This window comes from Labrus mixtus, chromosome 7, assembly GCF_963584025.1.
Source record: "Labrus mixtus chromosome 7, fLabMix1.1, whole genome shotgun sequence".
NCBI lineage: Eukaryota > Metazoa > Chordata > Actinopteri > Labriformes > Labridae > Labrus > Labrus mixtus.
Genome location: NC_083618.1, coordinates 29,021,312 through 29,040,426, shown reverse-complemented (window position 1 = coordinate 29,040,426; position 19,115 = coordinate 29,021,312). Strand labels below are relative to the sequence as shown.

At 40.1% G+C, this 19,115-nt stretch overlaps 1 protein-coding gene across 1 annotated transcript in view; it reads left to right on the top strand.

Moving 5' to 3' along the window:
* The first annotated feature begins 7,114 nt into the window (after nucleotides 1-7,114).
* The window catches only part of fhit (fragile histidine triad diadenosine triphosphatase), a 279,982-nt gene continuing 267,981 nt past the window's right edge, over nucleotides 7,115-19,115 (top strand). The window contains exon 1 of the mRNA XM_061041526.1: nucleotides 7,115-7,169. The gene's annotated coding sequence lies outside the window, so the exon portion shown is untranslated. The remainder of the gene's footprint in view (nucleotides 7,170-19,115) is intronic.

Sequence of the window (19,115 nt, the reverse complement as noted above, 5' to 3'; positions counted from 1 at the left end):
TCTACACTCGCTTTCACACGAAGGAGTTATGAATTAGAATACACCATTACTAAGCACAATTGTCCTTCGCTCGAGCTGAAATCCACTGTGTCCTGTATAGTTGTGTTAGCAGGCTAATGTTAGCACACTTTGGACTGTGATCTGAAGACACTTACGTGACATCCAAGTAATCAGTGAGTATGTTCTTCTTCTTTTCTCTAGTCCTTGACTAAAACAGCTTTTATACACAAGACCGTCCCATCCATGTAAACATGATGTAAACACGGACACGACAACAACACAGTTGGCGGGACTCGAGTTACTCTGTCCTCACCAAACGATGTAAACTGCAACTTCAACAGTTCTAATAACAAAAAAAAACAACAAAACTAATAATTATTGTCTTTTAAATGGATTTTCTGTCATCATTGATTTGACAGATGGCCAAACAAACATTCAAAACAGTCTTTCTTTGAATAACTACTTAAAATAATATGTGCTACACATTTAAAATGTTCCTACTTGCGTGAGTGGTACACAATTGGCCATTAAAACATGGCAACCCACCAGCACAGTGCTTCACATAGTAGTATTCATTCTCGGTGCTAAATTAATGCGAATCAACTGTGGTGCAAACAAACCCTTGTGAAGAGCTGTGAGCAAGCAAATGGCTCATTCATCAGTATTTGCAAGCTCGCAGTGCTTCAGAATGAAGTTTCTACCAATCCACTGAGAGACTAATTCCAACCCCATTCATTCCACGAGAAGTCGCTAATTTGCTGCTCCGAGCTTTGCAGCTATGAGTGCTGTTGAGTGGAAAAAATTCAAAATCAGATGTCATTCAGATTTCAATAACAACTAATAGCAATAGTCGGTAACAATCAATTATGTTCTTAAAAGTTAAGTCTCTTGTCTTGAAACGAAACACGCCTTCTTGAGAATCGGCAGAATATTCAGGAGAAAGTTTTTCACTCTTTCATCCGTTGTGTGCAGCTGACTTGCCTTTTTTTCCCTGTACCAAAGGGAAACTACTGACATGCACACCAACACATTATATCAAAGCAGAACATACTGCAGGGCAATGACAGCACATTGAAGTCATTAAGCCTATTCAGTAGAGACACTTACATTCCTGTACTTTCACAATATGACTATGGAGGTGTGAGCTCTGTACCTTGTAAGAACTTTTCTAAGAGTATTTTCATTTAGAAGAATAATTGCTTACCATTGAAAAATGTGTGAAACCTCTACATAGAGACGTGAGAGTCAGGATAGAATGATGAGCTTCAGTCTATTTTTCACATTATTGGACAAATCTTTCATTCTGAGTCACTTTTGCTGCCTCACTCTGAGAGCCTTATACTTTAACTGCTCCTGTTTGACGTAGATAAATCAACCCCAAGGGATTCTTCTACAGTCATAAGAGTACCCTCTTCAGACTTGTTTAAGGAAAAATGCTGTTTTTCACATGCTGCTTTTGACTTAACAGGTCTCGGCAGATTCCAGTTAAAGATCTCTAGACTTTCTTTAAACCCTTTTTTTTTTTAAAACTCCAGTAACCTGTTTTTAAAGGTCACATATAATGCAAAATACACTATTATGCTACTCTAGTCTGTCTACCCCCAATAATAAGAAAAGTCAATCCTCTCCGTCTTTTGCCGGCCATTTGGAGATTTTCAGTAACCCCTCCCCCAGGTGTGTGACACTCCCACAGCTAGGTCTTTGTTCTGCCCTCTGAGTCTGCCTTCTCACCGTAAACAATAGGATATGGAGCGAGAAAGCCCCGAGTACACCCAAGCCCTTCCAGAGAGGGGGCGTGGTCAGACGCAGCTCATTTACATATTTAAAGGTACAGACACAGAAACAGCCTGTTCTGAGCAGGGCTGAAATAGAGGGGTTTATAGACATGATCAAATACAGGATCAGAGTGGATTTAGAACAAGACACTTCACACACATGTTTTGGGGACCTCTGAGACTTTTTTAAATTTGCTTGAAAAGAAGTATAATACGTGACCTTTAAAACATGTGGCATCACATGCAAGTATTGCAAATCATGACAACCTTAGTGCCCTATTATGCCAGCTCGTATTACAGCTTTTGAAGCTAGCTCATTGTTAGAAATAATGAAAATTAATTACCTTTAGGGTCATTCATGTAATGAAAAAGGTGTGGTGCAATAAGGAATATGCAGTAACATGCTTACTTTTGATGCCCTTCAGACGAGTCTATCCTGTTAGTGCTGCTGCTGCGGCGGTTCACGTCTCTTGGTTGGAGCTTAGTGTATGTCAATGTCAGCACCTGCTGAATGGCAAAGGGGAAAAAAAAGACACCACAGCTGCCTCTCTGCAGATCCCAGCCAAGCATCATCATGTATTCACACTCAAGTAAGTGCCATTGATCCGTCTGGAAACCAAGGCCTTTGCTCTCTGACACATGAACTTGTTATCCTCTGGTCACACTTAATTGTTTCACTCCAGTCTAATTGTCACATCCCCCTCACACTGTGAATGGTCAGCTGTGTGGAGGTAGAAAGAAAAGCTCTACATCTCTGTTTTTAATCTGCATGTATAACAGCGTGACAGATGTCTTCCAGGAGAGATTGTCTGTCTGAAAATGTGGTCTGTTATGCACATACTTAAAACGATACGGCGTTTCCCACCTCTCTATAAAGGCCAGCTTTTCATTCCACCCTCGCCTGTAGCTGCTTGGAAAAGCTATTACTTTTGATTGACAACGTGGCATACAAGGTGGTTCTTTTTGTAGCATAACCCAGCCCTGAGGTTGTGGCGGTGTGGGATGAGCAAAGAGTCCATCTGACTTCACTGCAAAACACTCGACTTCACATCCTGTGCAATAACTTCGATATTGTTTCAAGTGTTTCAGTAGCTGTAAGCATGATCCATTTCAAACTGTAGCTGTGTGTTACATTAGCATAACATGAACAATGCTTTAACAAAACCGTTTTAAGTTGTGGAAAACATCAACTACAGTATACCGTGACTGTAGGTGCCATTTGTTGATTACGTAGGACGCTCTTTGTTTGCCAATGGATTGTGATATTGCTCAGATTGGATAAGTCTGTTAAAGGCAATAGTGTTTGAAGCACCATTGGTTAAGCAAAAACTCCAGAAAGATTTTTGGACTTTACTCTAAAAAAGATCTAAAGCATCTTAGCTGACAGCTTTGATTTATTTATTCTTCGTCTGATTATTATTTTTTTCTTAAGGATTATCTTTGTGCTTTTTATGCCTTTTAATAAAGAGACAGGACGGTGGATAGAGTAGGAAATCAGGGAGAGAGAGAGAGAGTGGGAAATGACATGCGGGAAAGGAGCCACAGGTGGGATTCGAACTTAGGCCTACTGCCTAGAGGACCACAGACTCTGTGCCTGGGGTGTATGCACTAACCATTAGGCCAGCGGCGTCCCTTAGTCTGATTTTTAAATGTGTTTCTTTATCATTGAAATTGCAGTTGTTTTTGAAATGTCATCGTCTACTAGTAGTTGGCGGTAGACCGGTACTGGTATTACCTTCTGCCACTACATGGACTTTTGAAATACCGTCATTACTGGTTTACAGACAAACTTTTTGTTGTAGTGCACACACGGCGCAACACTGATTGCTCAGCCTACCAACCACTGTGGTGGGTAAATAAAAGTAGTGTTACATAGTGATTTGTGACAGACAGTCCTCTTTTCTTCTGACACTCGGAGCACAGCCAGCGTCTCACACGCTCACTGACCAAAGAGCACCGCCTCCTCTCATGTCAGAGCAGGTGTCAGAGTTTAGAAGGAAAGTGAATCATGGCACAGCAGTCAGGTTAACTTGTACTCTCCCCTCTCCCTCAAATTTAAGTAAATATTAAAAGGCTTTTATAATTGAAAGGATACTGCAACTGCAAAGGCTTTTGTCAGTTTTGCACATTATTTTAACAAGATGTGTAACCAATCTAAGTAATACAACAAAGATGTGAAACTGTTTGCCCAAACATGTGCCATAGTTACTTTGTGACTACTTGTCAGCCATTACAGCCTTGTTTAAATAAGTTAACAGCAAAATTCCTGTACGTTGGATGACAATTGTTGTTCAGTTGTCAAGCTCTCACACAGTTTACACATATTTTTTTCAGATTCTGAGTTTCCAGATTTTTTTTGTTAACATTGTTTTTTTGTTTATCTAAATTTTAAATGATTTTGTTGGACAAACGGACAGAACGAAATAAACTTGTGACACATAAGGACAAACAGTAGCCTCCCACCCAGTGGTTTAAAGCTTGTGGGCATGTTTTGTGTCAGCTCATCATTTACATAAACATAGTTGAGTTGGAGCACAGCTTAGCTGCCAACAGCTGTGCTTCTTCTTTCCAAATCAAAACAAGCTAATTGGTAGCTTTTAGCAAATAGCGGCTCTGTACTTAGACACAGCTGTGCTTTGAAGCGAATGCTAAAACATCTTACTTTAGCAAGTTAGCATGCTAACACTTGGCTCATTAGCCTGTGTTTCCCACAGGATTTTGCATGCCCTCCTTATTTAATTCAAAATGTGAAAAGCAGTAGAGCCAAAACATCCAGCTCGATGTAAAACTTGATGCTGTTGTAAACACAATTCTCCTCTAATGGACACGTTTTCATTTAACATGATGGTTGTATTTATATGACTGGTAATGACTCAGCAAAAAGTCACCTTAACAAAGCAGGTAAATGAGTTGAAGTTGCCTTGTGACTCTGTGTTCCAGAGAAGACAGATGATGTCTGTGCACTTCTCAGACCAACAGAGGGAGTCAGCGGTGATAGGACCTGCAGTGGAGAGGGAACTTGCTAAACACATATTAATAGAAGAAAAGTGATGTGTCAAGTAATAAAAGGAAAAGTGGAACATTGCATTTTTGTAGCTAATGCTATATTACAGTCTCTGTATTCTAAATGTCCTTCAAAATAAGATGAATGCGATTGGGGAAAGGGAAGGTAAACGTGTTCAGAGTGAGAGAGATTAGAGAGGAGAGGCAGAAAGCTGAGTGTTAGGACAGTAATCAGCTGCTGCATGTTTTGTCAGCTGCCTCGCCTCAGGCTTAAACTGAGGTTCTCTCCATCTCTCTTTAAAGACGGTACAAATGATGTAGATTGTTAAGATCTCTCTGCAACCTTCTCTCTTTTACAGCAAATGAAATAACACACATCTTTGTTGTGTCATGATATTCTTAGTCTTCATTTTTTGCAAACAGTTTCTTCTTCGCATTCAGGGTTGTCAAGTCTTTATTATTCTACAGCATTGTTAGCCTACAGCTACGGCTATTGAGTTATTTAATCCTTGAACAGGCAGAAATTTATTGATATTTTGGAAAATGAACAACTTGCTTTTCTCCAACGGCCTGTTGTTGTTGTTGTCTGTGTTCCCCCACATTTAAAAAAAAAAATGGTTAAGACTTGAAAGATGAAAGCTTGGACATAAATCCTCATGATATTAACTAACCTCCACGATGGAATCCAGATTTGAGAAAAATATGTGACATGAATTTTGCCTTTTTGGTTTGATCTTGATCTGTTAATACACAGCCTTTTGTTTGCAGTTGAACATATTTTTTATCCACAAACAAATGTGCCAAAGATCAAAACATGAATACTCGTATGTTGTCTAAGCTGACAGGCTTGTATGAATCATTTCATGTAAAATACAGGAGTAGTAGCAGTGAGAATGTTGAACTCCTTCTTTATGATTGTTAAGGAGGAAGAATGTAGGCCATTGTTGAATAAATGGGTTACCATATTTGATGGCACAAGCCTAACTCATAGAGCAAATTAAGGACAAACTTGTCCCTCTTGGTCTCCCTTAATTTCTAAAGACAGAGCGGATCCTGGCTGACATGAAAAAAACACTTCCCTTTTCATTTCTAAGGGCGACTTTTTTTTTTGTATTACCCGTGATTCGGCATTCTCTTTCAGCTTGTGGATTCTGCTGAACTGAACTAAAGGCAGCAGATATTCTGCGCAGTGTGTGCCACATCTCTTCATGTAACGCCAAAAGGTCTCACAACCAGAGGCCATGAATGCAGCAGAGCCTGTCAAAGTGCATTTATTAGAATATACTCATTACTTTAACTTTGTCAAATATCAAAGTCGAAGAAGGAAGCGCTTAATTATTTTAATTGAATACATGGGACGATTTCACATGAGATGTGGAGCTCTTAATGTGTCGCTCTGCTGATTTAATGGAGAGACGAAAGAGCACTTTGCTGCTCATTTCTTCTGTGAAAGGCTGAATAAAATATAGAAATGTTTTCAGTTTAACAGAAGCCTGTTGCATTTCAAACCTCACCTGATCGGCAATTTGGCATCATGATGCATAAAGAACATCTCTACAGTTTTATATGATGTTCAAACATTTACAATCTGTTAGACTCATTACACTGATATTTATTACACCAGTTATTGTGAGTCTACACTCCAAACACTGATCTCTAAGTCAGATTTAAACTGCCACAGATATGATATATGTCCTTATTGCTATGCTGTCTGAAGTAAAGGACTTTCTTTTTCCATTCTCATTGGCCCTCAAGTTGAGAACAAACTCTGATTAATAGAACTGCACAGTCACTGCCTGACTGATGATTTCTCATTTGCAGAAAGTTCCAAAACTAGTTACTCATACAGACTGGCTGCTTACTTGTATTTATTGGTTCTTGAATTCGTCATAGGACAAGTATAGCTTTTAGATTTTTTTTTGGCAAGAAAAAGGTGCCTTCTGAACACATTTAAAGATTTTTCAAAAGACCACGAGATGGAGCGCAGCATCAAAGCGGAGAGGCCTTTTTTTTCCCTATTGTGTATCAGTTGGCAAAGTACTGTTTGGACATTTGCAAGAGGAGGAAAACGAGGCGGAAGACTTCTGTGAATTGTATCTATACATTATAAATTAGAACCATTAGGGAACAATCAGTATTCAAAAGCAAACCCAGTAACACCGTGGTTGTGATTGTCCACTAGACTGCAGTAAGGTTAAGAGGAAAAAAAGCAGAATTAAGACCCAAATAGAGCTCATTAAACAAAATGTTCCAGGGAAAAGAAAAACATTATTCAGAAAGATTTTGGTGACTTTTGTTTATCGTCTTCCACCCATCACAGGTTGTTTTCGAGATATGTTTTGGATAGCTTCTGTCTCGTTGGTTGCACATTGAAAGGTCATCCAAAGACAGGTGAGATGGAAAATCTGACTGGCACACAACATCCAGTCTGCGGCTCTCTGTTCGACTCTCTACAAGTCTATCTTATAAGTCTATTTTTAATTGCACAGTTTAAGTTTGTTTCATCTAGGGGTATTCTTTAAATCTTTTTTTTCGGGTTAATATATATGTATGGGAGTGGGGGCGTCGGTTTTGTGGTTTAATTTGTAACAAATGTTTCATGTCATGTACGTCTTGTAACCTGCTACTGGATGCTTTGAATTTCCCTCAGGTTCAATAAAGTATATATCCATCTATCTATCTATCTATCTACAAGCTCGTTGAAATGTAGTTACTGTTCATGTATAGAGGGTCGCAATCTTCAGTTATCTGTAACCTACCATCACAACTCTGTATGTTCAACGCAATTTTGCTAGAAAACTGGGAAGAATGTGGTGATAGAATTGAGTACTTCAACATTATGAGAGAGTTTGTTTATTACTGACCGCCTGATTGACTGACATACTGACCGGCTTTCTCGTGTCTCTCCTTCATTGATCCCTAACTGGGAAACTACGATGTAAGAGCATGCAAGGTTTCAGAGCAAAGAAAAAGACACCAGGAAAAGATTACCTCTGTAAATATACCACAATAGAAGTAGAAATATTTCCATCAGAAGTAAGGCTCCAAAAGATCACTCAGGAAGAGGTGTTGATGTGCAGATAAAGTGTGCAGTTTTATTGAATTTTCAAAAAGAAACATTTGCTAGCTTGTATTACTAACAAAATGAAATGCAGTGTAAGTAAGAAAGAGACTATCAGGGAGAGTTTTCCGAGGTGTTATGAAGCGTCCTTGCATTTTGTAAGAAATATTTCCTGCATTTGAGCTCGGTAGCAAAGTGTAACCAGTGTCTTTGAAAATAGTCTTCACTGTCAGTCCAGCAGGTGATGAAGAGTGTAATCAGGATTATCCAGAATCTACAAGTTACTAGTTTGCAGCTAATTACAAATCCTGCATTCTTCATCAGTTCATTAATTCTGTTGACATCATCTGCTCTGGTGGCACACAGTGGGCTTTTTACAGTAACATGCTTAGCTCTCGGGATGTTTCAGCTAATTTCCCTGTGGAAAACTAATTAAACTTTCCGTTTAATCCAGACTAGTCGACTAGTTTAAAGTTCAGACAACCGTCAAGATTAATCACAATTTATTTAACACGGCTAAACACGGGATCACAGCGTCTGCGGGTTAACAATGTCAAATTGGTTTGCAGAGAGTTGCTAACATTAGCAGAGTTAGCACCGCCGGCCTTGGGTCCTCCTTTCAGGTCCACTTGCCTGTGCTGGTCACCCAATGCTATGGTCGGGAGGCTATATGCTACTTTAACCTGACACCACCTACCTGCAATTTAATTTCTATTCCCTACATCATAATCCTGCCCAACTTCTCTACAAGATGACATCCGTCCACTGTGCTCGTTTACATCCAGGTGGTAGAGCATTACGGCGGTAGGGCAGAAGCCATTAACTGGAGCTACAGCCGGGCTAGTGACAGGCGGCTGTGTTACAGTTTACACACATTTGGGCATCATTTCGACCTGAATTCATAAAGATATTAATAATTAGTTTAACCAACTAGTAATTGTGGTGCTGAGAGTGTGTGATGATTTAATTGGTTTGTCAGCTAATCCAGGTAGCTGTTACCATTTTCTTTTATAAGGATATGTCACTTAAATTATCCTGTGACCATGTTTTTGATGATTCTTGTTACTGACCCTTTCCTTCTGACATGCTAAGGAGATTTTATTTGTAATTTAACAAGAAAAATAACTCAGTCAGCGCTTCTCCTGGCATGTCCGTCTAATTAATTAAATATTTTTTTCTTCCTGGGGCTGAAGTCACCACTCAAGCTGTCATGGTATCACTTGTCGATAGAATATAGCTTTTACATTTATAATGTGTATCCCAGCCATGGAAGTTTCCTGCTCTGACAGTCCATCACTCGTGAGATAGCAGCGGTCATCAAGGTCACTCTGCGTCGGAGCATCGGAGCCGTGCTGCCACGGGTGGACTTCTGCTGGAAGAGGTCCAGGCGCTTCACTCCTGCATCCTCCGCATCTGTCATACATGTCAAACTGTTCTGAACCTTTAAAGCGGCTCTCTTCGTATGAAGGTTACTAACTCATTGAATTGAACCAAGATATCCACATATCCTAGTTCAGTTCATATTTGAGCATCAATGCTGCCGATCCTTTTTTACGTCAACCATTGAGACTTGGGACCATTTTTTTAAACGCTCAGAAAATCACATTATCCCAAAGGTCTTTCACAAAGAGAGCCTTCCCAGTGTGAGTTGTTGTTCTGGAAGTAAAATGCTGTTGACCAACAAGAATAAAAAAAAAAAAAATGTGTCCAATTGTCACATGTTAATCCACCAGATCTACTTCTCTGCCGTGGTTTACTTATGTCCAGTCTAAACATACATCAATGGGAAGAACGGGACTGTTTTTTTTTTTTTTACTGCCTTCAAAACAACTGAAAAGAGGATTTTCTGATCTGCTTTTTCCAGAATTCACATGACCAAAGTGATTAATTCATGTGTTCAGAGTTTGAAACCTTGGTATAAGTTAGGGAGGTGTCATGTTTGTGGTTGAAGAAAAGAATTACACAAATTCAAAGCTTTCCTTTGGCGATTGTATCCATTGAATTGGGTTGTCAATCACTGACTGTATATTAATATGGATTTATATGGACACGATATTGCACAGAAGTGAAGCCAAAATACTAGGGTTGTAGTCAAGACCAAACTCACCAAGACCAAGACATACCAGAAACTAGTGTGCTCAGAGAACAAGACAAGACCAAGACATTTAAGGGTCAAGACAGAGACAAGACCAAGACCATAAATATTAATGAAAAATCATCTTGTCTTTAGGGGGCGTGTCACTCACTTAGACCGTAACACCAAGAAGGTGGCGGCTGTATTCCGGGGGTTAAAAATCTAACCACAAATGAATTGAAGTTATTTTTTCTTTTAGAAAGAGGTGTTTGCCTTCTAATTTAAGTAATGACGTGGAAAAGTAGCCTGCCAGTGGTGGTCTTGATTTAAAATCTGGGATCCACCCAGTCCAAGACAAAGAGAAGACCGAGTAAAAATAATTTTGATTCCAATACGAGATCTTCAAAAATTGGTCTTTTTGCGAAAACAGATTGCGAGTATGACACTACAAAATACCATCGCCAACTGAACAATCAACTAGTAATTGACGCTGGTGTTGTAATTTGGAATCAAGGTGTGTGAATTGAGGCCACGCCCCTTACCCAAACTGAGGCATACGTTTAACTTACAGATAAAAAGATCAAAGAGTAAAGTAGATCTTTATTGTCATTGCTATTAAAACACAGGTTTAAGACTTGTACTGCAGTCGGTCAGCAGGGGGAGCTCTTAATATGTTGGCTTCACTCCCAGGCGGCTGTGGCTCCGTCCTTCTGATCATACCGTCTATGGTCTGAATCTTTCACCTGACCTCCTGAAAACATTCAGGTATTAACCGTGTATTTCAAGCTGTATTTGTTTTAAATAGCAGCAGGAACCCTCATTACCAAAAGATGTGGCTTGTCAGTGAAAGGATTCCATTTCTCTTGTGAGCACAGTTTACTTCATTAAATTCCCAACATTGTCCCGCTCCTGAAATACAACACAAAATCCTCAATTCCAGCTACACCCAAGATTTTTTACTCCTCATAAATGACGGCTTATATTCTCTTACTGGAGAGTTTTGACTTTTCCTTCAACTGCTGCATGCATTGAAACTGTATGTGGCACTGAGATATGATTGTACTTGACGTGTATCCAAGGGCACATTTATGGATGCTATGTATGTATGAATGTATGATTCAGCCAGTCACATGAAATCACTTTTTGATGCCTATGTGCCGAGAGGACTCTTGAGAGGACTGAATGTTTCTGTAACAGAACTGTATTGAACACAAACTGGCAGCTCAAACAAACTGAATTTATATCCTAAAGCCCTCCCAAGAAAGTCAGTATGCTCTCCTACTGATTTATCATAACAGTCCTAAAAATAAACACTGAATTACCACTGCTTTAAATTTGTAAAAATGTATTTGGTTCTGTATGGTTTATGAATTTATTCAAGATTTATTGTTGGGCCTTTATTGGAGAGATATGACAGTGGATAGAGTTGGAAATCAGGGAGAGAGAGAGAGCGGGGAATGACATGCGAGAAAGGAGCCTAAGGGCGGATTCGAACCAGGGCCGCCAGCTTGGAGGACTACAGTTCAGTTCATATTTGAGCATCAATGCTGCCGATCCTTTTTATGCAACCATTGAGACATGGGACCATTTTTTTAAATGCTCAGAAAATCACATTATCCCAAAGGTCTTTCACAAAGAGAGCCTTCCCAGTGTGAGTTGTCGTTCTGGAAATACAATGCTGTTGACCAACAAGAATAATAATTAAAAAAAAGGCCAATTGTCACCTGTTAATCCACCAGATCTACTTCTCTGCTGTTGATACTTATGTCCAGTCCAAACATACATCAACGGGAAGAACGGGACTGTTTTTTTTTTTTTTTTTTACTGCTTTCAAAACAACCGAAAAGAGGATTTTCTGATCTGCTTTTTCCAGAATTCACATAACCAAAGTGATTAATTCATGTGTTGAGAGTTAATGTTTGAACACTAAGGTATAGGTTAGGGAGGTGTCATGTCTGAGGTTGAAGAAAATAATTACAGCGCTTTAATTGTTCATGCAATGTTTTGTCATTTTGCAGCTTGCTATTTTTAAAAAGCAGGGAGTTTCTCTCATTTCCTTTGTTTTGGACTTTTGCACGTTTTCTTCTGTTGCATGTTTCTACAATAATCAGTTTTTAACGTCAGTTCATCCATGAAGCTGTTCCATAAATTCCACCTCATAACTTAAATGCCTCCCCCCCCCCATAGAGGCTGTTTCTCTTTTGCACTAGAGTTCATAGTGTTAAACCTTTTTCCTGAACACATCATATTGAATAGTTGTTTGAGTTATTTTAGTCTATGTCCTGTGTTTAAGTGGATTGAACGTGTCTCTGTAGATTGAATATGAATAATAGAACCATATGAAAATATAGATGTCATGTGTGCGTGAGGAGAGAAGTAGGCCTAACTGTCGTGTTCTTGGCTTTACCTTGAAAAACTCTCGGTAGAGTACATCTTTCCGGCTCCGTGCGATGTTTCTGGGACTTGTGTGATGGTGATTCCCCAAAGATTCTGCCCCAATTCAAGTGACTGAGGACACAAAAAAAAACTATGTTAACTTGAAGACTGATCTGATGTGATATCCCTGCGGTATCGTTTTTTTTTTTTTTTTACCTCACTCTTCTTTCTCCCTCTTTTTCCCATTTTCTGTCTGGAGAGAGATTCTTGTTTTCTCCCTGGGTGTCCTCCTTCCGTCATTCTAATCAGCCCTTTTAATTACTCTCGCTATCAGCCACCCAACGCCTCCCTGTCACCCCTGGGAATCTCACAGAAATGGAAAGGGAGTGCAGGGGCCTGATGGCAGGCAAGGGGCTCATCAGTGAGGCGATGGGGAGGCCGGGGGGCTGAGGTAATACGACGACTTTGCCAGTCCATCAGCGGCACTGCCAGCTCGCCTCTCCTGCCTGCTGGGCAGCTGATGTTATGATAAATGGGCTTTTCCTGTCCCAATCCAATCCTGCAATGTCCTCTAACAGCATGACACACAGGCACAGAAAACAGGCTAAAGAGGCGCTTAAGGGGTTTGGTCTGATAATATGATAATATGTCAGGACAACTTTATTTAAGTGTTGTAATGTCATAAACTTTGGATTTTCCTCTGGAGTTTTTAATCTGTAAAGTTTTCCTGGTTGATTTGTCGACACTGTGTTATATATGGTAACAGGCTGGTGCCACCTAAAGTTTATCTTTCAAATCGTCGATGATCTAAAGTTATTTTGGGAGTTATGTTTACACTTTAGTGTTTTAAATCCGAGTTATACCATTGACAAACTAAATGAAAGTGAATGGATTTTCAGCTCAGTCCGTCTGCTGGTGTGATTTAGTTCAGCGTTTTGCCTTCTTTCTTCTTCTTGCACAATCTTTGCAATGAAATCTTAAGAACCAGTTATTCATTCACTTAAAGGCAGGGTTGGTAATTTTTGAAAACTATAGCATGATTTTGAAAGTAGCATTCCCTCAGTGCTCCGTCTGCACCCGCCCCCTCCCCTCTGTGCTCCCTTAAAAGCCACGCCCCCTCACTTACATGCACAAGCGTCGTTGCTCCAGAAGCGACCTAAGCTCGTGCACGCATGGGGTAGAGAACGAGCAGGGAGACAGGAAGGCGTGTGATTGGTTCATCAGATTGGTACCTCGTGGCAGACATTGGTCAAAGTTTTTACAGACTTACAAACTGATACAGATGATGGATTTTCTTTGTTCCTTTTTCAGAGAACCTGAGTTATTAATTTCTGTCAGGACCTAAAGACAATTTCAACCAAAAACTTAGAAAGTGGATCTGGAGAAAATGACCAACCCTGTCTTTAAAGGAGCAATTTGTAACTCTGACACCTAGCGTTCAAAATGGGTACTGCAGAACAAATTAAAAACACTGGAGGGAGCTGTCTCCCCACAACGTCATCTTTTGTTATTGTATTGATTGAGAGCCCCCAGGTGATGGAATCTACATAATGGGCCTTCAGTTGTTGGGTTGAAATGTTTTGCGGCTCCAGATGGATTTCTTTGGGGTCGGTTGGGTGCCTTTTGATAGTAAAGGGTTCCGACCCCTACAATAGGGCCAAATGTTCAGCTACTGAAGTGCCCGTTGCTATAGAACAGAACTGTGTGTACTGATTCTACTACATTCATCTTACTGTCCACATTTTGTTAAGTGTTTGCACCCTCCCTTTTCTTTCTTTAGCTGCTCTTCTTCCGCTGTATATCTGACAGAAAATCATCCCAAGGTGTGTTTGCTTCACTGCTGATCGATACATTATTTCATCTCCAACTGAACTCTGGAACCTTTGCTATTAAAACACATTTGTTGTTGCCAGCTGTAACCAAAAGGCATTGCCAATCACCTACTGAAACTGCAAGGAGTGAAGACAGTTTTCTCCTCAAAGCTAACGATACAAAGGCACTCCTGAAGGCGTTCATGTTGCTTTTCAGAGTTGTTGCCAACTCGCAACAGGAACTCGGTTAACTCAGGTTTGACATCATTTCCAGCGATGAGATCTGAGATCCGAGTTGCGAGGTATATAGAACACAACATGTTACAAGCCACTTCCCAAGTCCTTTTTTTTTTACTGAATAGTACACCACTGTGTTCTTTAATTGCATGAAGATGACCTTATGATGGAGAAAATATATTTTGCCTGGTTTGTGTTTTTATCTAATCTAGCCAAGTGGTTGATGGTGGCGTGCACTGCACATGGCGATGCATGACTCAGCATTTTTTTACCTATATTGGTTGCACAAGTATACAGGACACAGCCCCCTTTTAATGATTAAAAAATAGGTATAAAAATTAGGGCTGGGCACGTTAACGCGTTATTTTCGCGTTAACTCATTAATTAATTATCGCCAACAATTATTTTATCTCGCATTAACGCAGTTTTTATTATTTATTTTCTTATTGTAAAAGTCTGTTGCTCACTGGCTTTTATTTTGTAAAATTCCATCGTGAGCGAGCCTCGTATGTTGCTTACTGCTGCGCATGTCTGCTGCGGCGCTCACAGGAAAAAGGAAACATTGTTGCCAACTTGGCGACTTTCTCGCTAAATCTGGCGACTTTCCAAACCCCTTTGGAGACTTCTTTTGTCAACAGCTACTAGTGACAAATCTAGCGACTTTTTCTGGTGTTATTGGAGACTTTTTTGGTGTAAGAAACTGACGTGAAAGCACGTATTGCTCTGCAGTTACTGTCCTCAACGAGCAGCCGTGAGCCCCCCCGCCCCTTCCAAAAGCTCTCACAGGCTGTCAGTGTAGCGTCGCGCAGCAGACCCAGCTGCAGTCAGAGAGGAGACCCACACCACTCTGCGTCCAGACTGCAACCAATGCAATAAGCTTTAGTTTTGTATTTATTTGCTTTGATTACATTGTTTAAGTTGAGAAGTACATTTACAATAAAAGTGCGCTATACACTACTTTTGAATTCATTATTGGATTTTGCGTATAACAATGCGATTAATCGTGATTAATCACAGGAACTCATGCGATTAACGCGATTAAAACTTTTAATCGTTGCCCAGCCCTAATAAAAATGCATCATAGACAAATCATTTGACAGTACACAGTACATTGGACCAGCTGTAGGCAAATCAAATAGAACGCTGTATCAGGTGTGTCATCCGGCCAACAGGTTTATCGTACGAGGAATGTTGATTTGGGTCCCTGGCGAGGATAAAACACTCTTAGAATCAACTATCTTGGCAAAATGTTAACTTAGCTTCCCTAGAAATATTTCATGAAATGTACTTATCATGCAGATTTTATAAACATTATGCAAAAGTTACCGTTTATTAGCAGACTGTATATTTAAGAAGTGTGAAAAGAACTGTATAAATCAGTGTCTGCTCTGTATCTGTGCCTCTCTCCTTTAAATGTATTGACATTGTTCCCCTTACATCCATTTCAAACTGTGACACTTTAAATGAAGACCATTGGGAATGGAAATCAATACATGGTTCTATACTAAAATACAAAAAATCCATATTTTCATTGTTTGGGATTTTGACTGAAGTCCACAAGGAGTCCATTACAGGACTGCTATTCAAAACACCTCACAGAATCAGAAGTATTAAAATTCATACTGAAGGGAAGAGAAAAGCCCCGGTGAGATGTTACAGAAGTACATATCTCAGGTCTGCAATACGTCTAAGGTTAAACAGATTAAACAAATAAAATATAGTTCACTCACTCAATGGGAGTTTGACTGTTCTTCTCATTTCCACCATTGTCTGTAAACGCAATTGTTAGAATTAGGGCTGGAAAAGGATAAAGGTTTAAGATTAAATATGAAATTCCAATATTTAAAGTCACAGTATGTTAATTCCGCCACCAGGGGGCCCTCAATAAAAACAATAAGAAAAGATGATGTCGAGGCTGGCGGGGAATCATGGGAGTGATTCTCTCTGCTACTCCCCCTGATATAACGAACCTCCGAATTGACCGTAGTGAAGACGAATGGGCGAAACCAACTTCAGGAAGAGAATATGTTTACCAACGAGCTAACGAATCCGAGTATAATTTACAAGCAGCAGCACATACAGCAACAGTACGACAGATATCAGTAGCAGTACGGGCTTGCTTATGCTTGCTGTGTTTCCACGGCAACGATAAACGTGTGTCGGTCATGGCTGCTCTGCCATGGTGGCGGCAAGACACGTCCTGTGATATTTTAAAATGACTGATTCTCTGGCTTTGATATCTATCCAAAATATTTTAGGTAATGTAAGGACTCAACAAAAAATGTATAACCTAGGTTTATTAGTTTTTTAATCAATGTAGACGTTTTAGTGTAAACATTCTGCATATTGTAGGTTTAATTGCGTTTTTAATCGCATGTTTGAAATTTCATGATTTCACATTTAAAATAAAATGACCCCCGATGACCTAAGACACACACAAATATTTTTTAACATGAGGAACAATCAGACTCCAGGGCAAGCTGAGAGAACGGAGGATATGGACCTAACACAAAGCCCCATGAGACGAAAAAAAAAAAGACATCATGATTTTAAGTGAATTAAAGAAACATTAACTCAGGTTGTGTTAAATATTTCATCGGCAGTACCTTGGTGTATTTCTAAAGGTATTTAGGTATGTGAATGTCAAGAGCTGCACTTAATTTATTTATTTCATTGTGATGAATTTTTCATGGACATGGTTTCTAAAGAGGGACCAGAGAGAGAGAGGCGTGACAAGCAGGGGATATTGTACAAGCTAGCTGGTACTTAAATATAAAAAAAAAAACCATACAGGTTTCTACAAAAAAAAGAAAAGAGCAAGAATGAGGTGAAACCATACAAACCAAAGCGACCACAGCAGAGAGGCATCCTGGGCAACAGGCAACCTGGGAGCACCGGGTCAAGGTGTTCCCAGGAGGCACTTTTCACCAATTGAAAACTTAGTAACAGCAGGGGGCGTCACACATTGGTAATCTAACAAAGTCTCATCTCAGGTCACAATCTGAGGCTGTCCTACTGTCAGTCTTGTGTCTGTTAGTGTCTGTGAAAAAGGCATCCTTAAGCATCTTCCCTTTTCACACAATGAAAACAGAAGACTTAGGATTTAGGCACAAAAATCTTCCTGGTTGAGTTCAGGAAACATGGCATGTTGTGGGATGAAATCATAACTTAACTTCTACCTCTGTCTCCTGCATTGTTTGACCCCGTCTACTGACCCGTCTGTCTCCGTCCTCAGACCGCAACATCACTGTAAACGTAGCCAGGCGAAAGAGGAGTGATGTTGTTGGTGCATCTTGGTGGAAAAGTTAAAACCAGGAAAGGTCACTGTAGTCTTCTTCTTCTTTTATTCTTTCTGCTTTTTCTAAACACTGGACAGTGAATCCACACTGCTCTCTGCTCAGCCGGGCTTTCTTATATTATTCTTCCAATAACTCATTTAAGTGTTTAAGAAGAAGAAAATGTGCTCATTCTTGTCTGAGCTGTTTGTGAAGCTGTTGTCAGCTGGGATGTCTTACAACTGCTACCGATGACGGCTTTTCTTTATTCCTTTTTCAGAGCCCATGAGTTATTCATTTCTGTCAGGACCTAAAGACAATTTCAACCAAAATCTTTAAAAAGTGGATCTGGAGAAAATCGCCAACCCTGCCTTTAAGTTCACTAAGTGTATTTCTCCAACTAAATCTCAGTCAGTGTTTCCCCGACCAATCATTTGTAGTAACAGCCTGCCACCTTGATGCAACCTCTGACCCCTCCCAAGCCATGAAATACCTCATTTATGGAATTTATTCACTTGTGTTTTACATGCATTTGTTTTATTTTAAAGGCTTATTATGTGATTTTTTGATCCAGCAGATGTCGCCCTTGAGCACCAGCATGAAACCAAAACAACTCGCGCTGCATTGTTTGTGTTAGCATGCTAATGCTAGCGATCTTTATTATGCTCGTATCTTCACACTGCATGTAAATTTACCTGAAATGAGCGCGATCTAGAAACACAGTTAAGCAGTGAGTACAGTATGTTATTCTTCTTTTCTCTAGTCCCTCAATTAAACAACTTTTATACACGAGGGGAGGAGTCAGCCGGCCGTCCGGGCGATGTAAACAAAGTGAAGATAGGACTCTGAAAACATCACAGACAGTGGGACTCGGGTGTTACACTCACAGAGTTATGTTCAGAGGATATACTTGATTTCTATTACATTTAAGTGTGAAAAATTGCATATAAAGCCTTTAATCAAAGCATGAGCGCCTCTGAGGATATCAAATCTTACCTGAAGAAGTTACAACTGTCTCCTCTCTTATACTATCTTCTACTGGCTTCTTTGCCCCTTACAGAGAGACCGAGGGGGAATCGCTGCAGCTCACTGGCTCTTAAGATCAACCCTCTCTCACGCTGTGAGGTGAACAGTTAGTTCAGTGAGTTGAGCCGCACAGTGGATGCTCCAGGCACACACACACTGAACAAGCCCTTTGAGCAAATTGATTAAACAAATGGATCCTAATGATTGAGTTCACGTAAGGCACTGGAGTGCAGCGGTGCATGTTCATGTGTTTGTCTTTAACAATTCCGAGCCCTTTAACACCTCACTCCTGACACAAGCAGCAGCAGCTCTCGGTTAAACACTTTGAAAATGTCAACGCGTACGCTGCTGATTTAACTCATTAGCACGCGTTGCAGAGCTCCAGGTGAGGTAAACGTACCTGTTGGGATTTGTCCGGGAGCGTCGCCGCTCTCTCTCTCTCTGTCAATACTGAAACAGCTTCCTGACAGAGTGCCG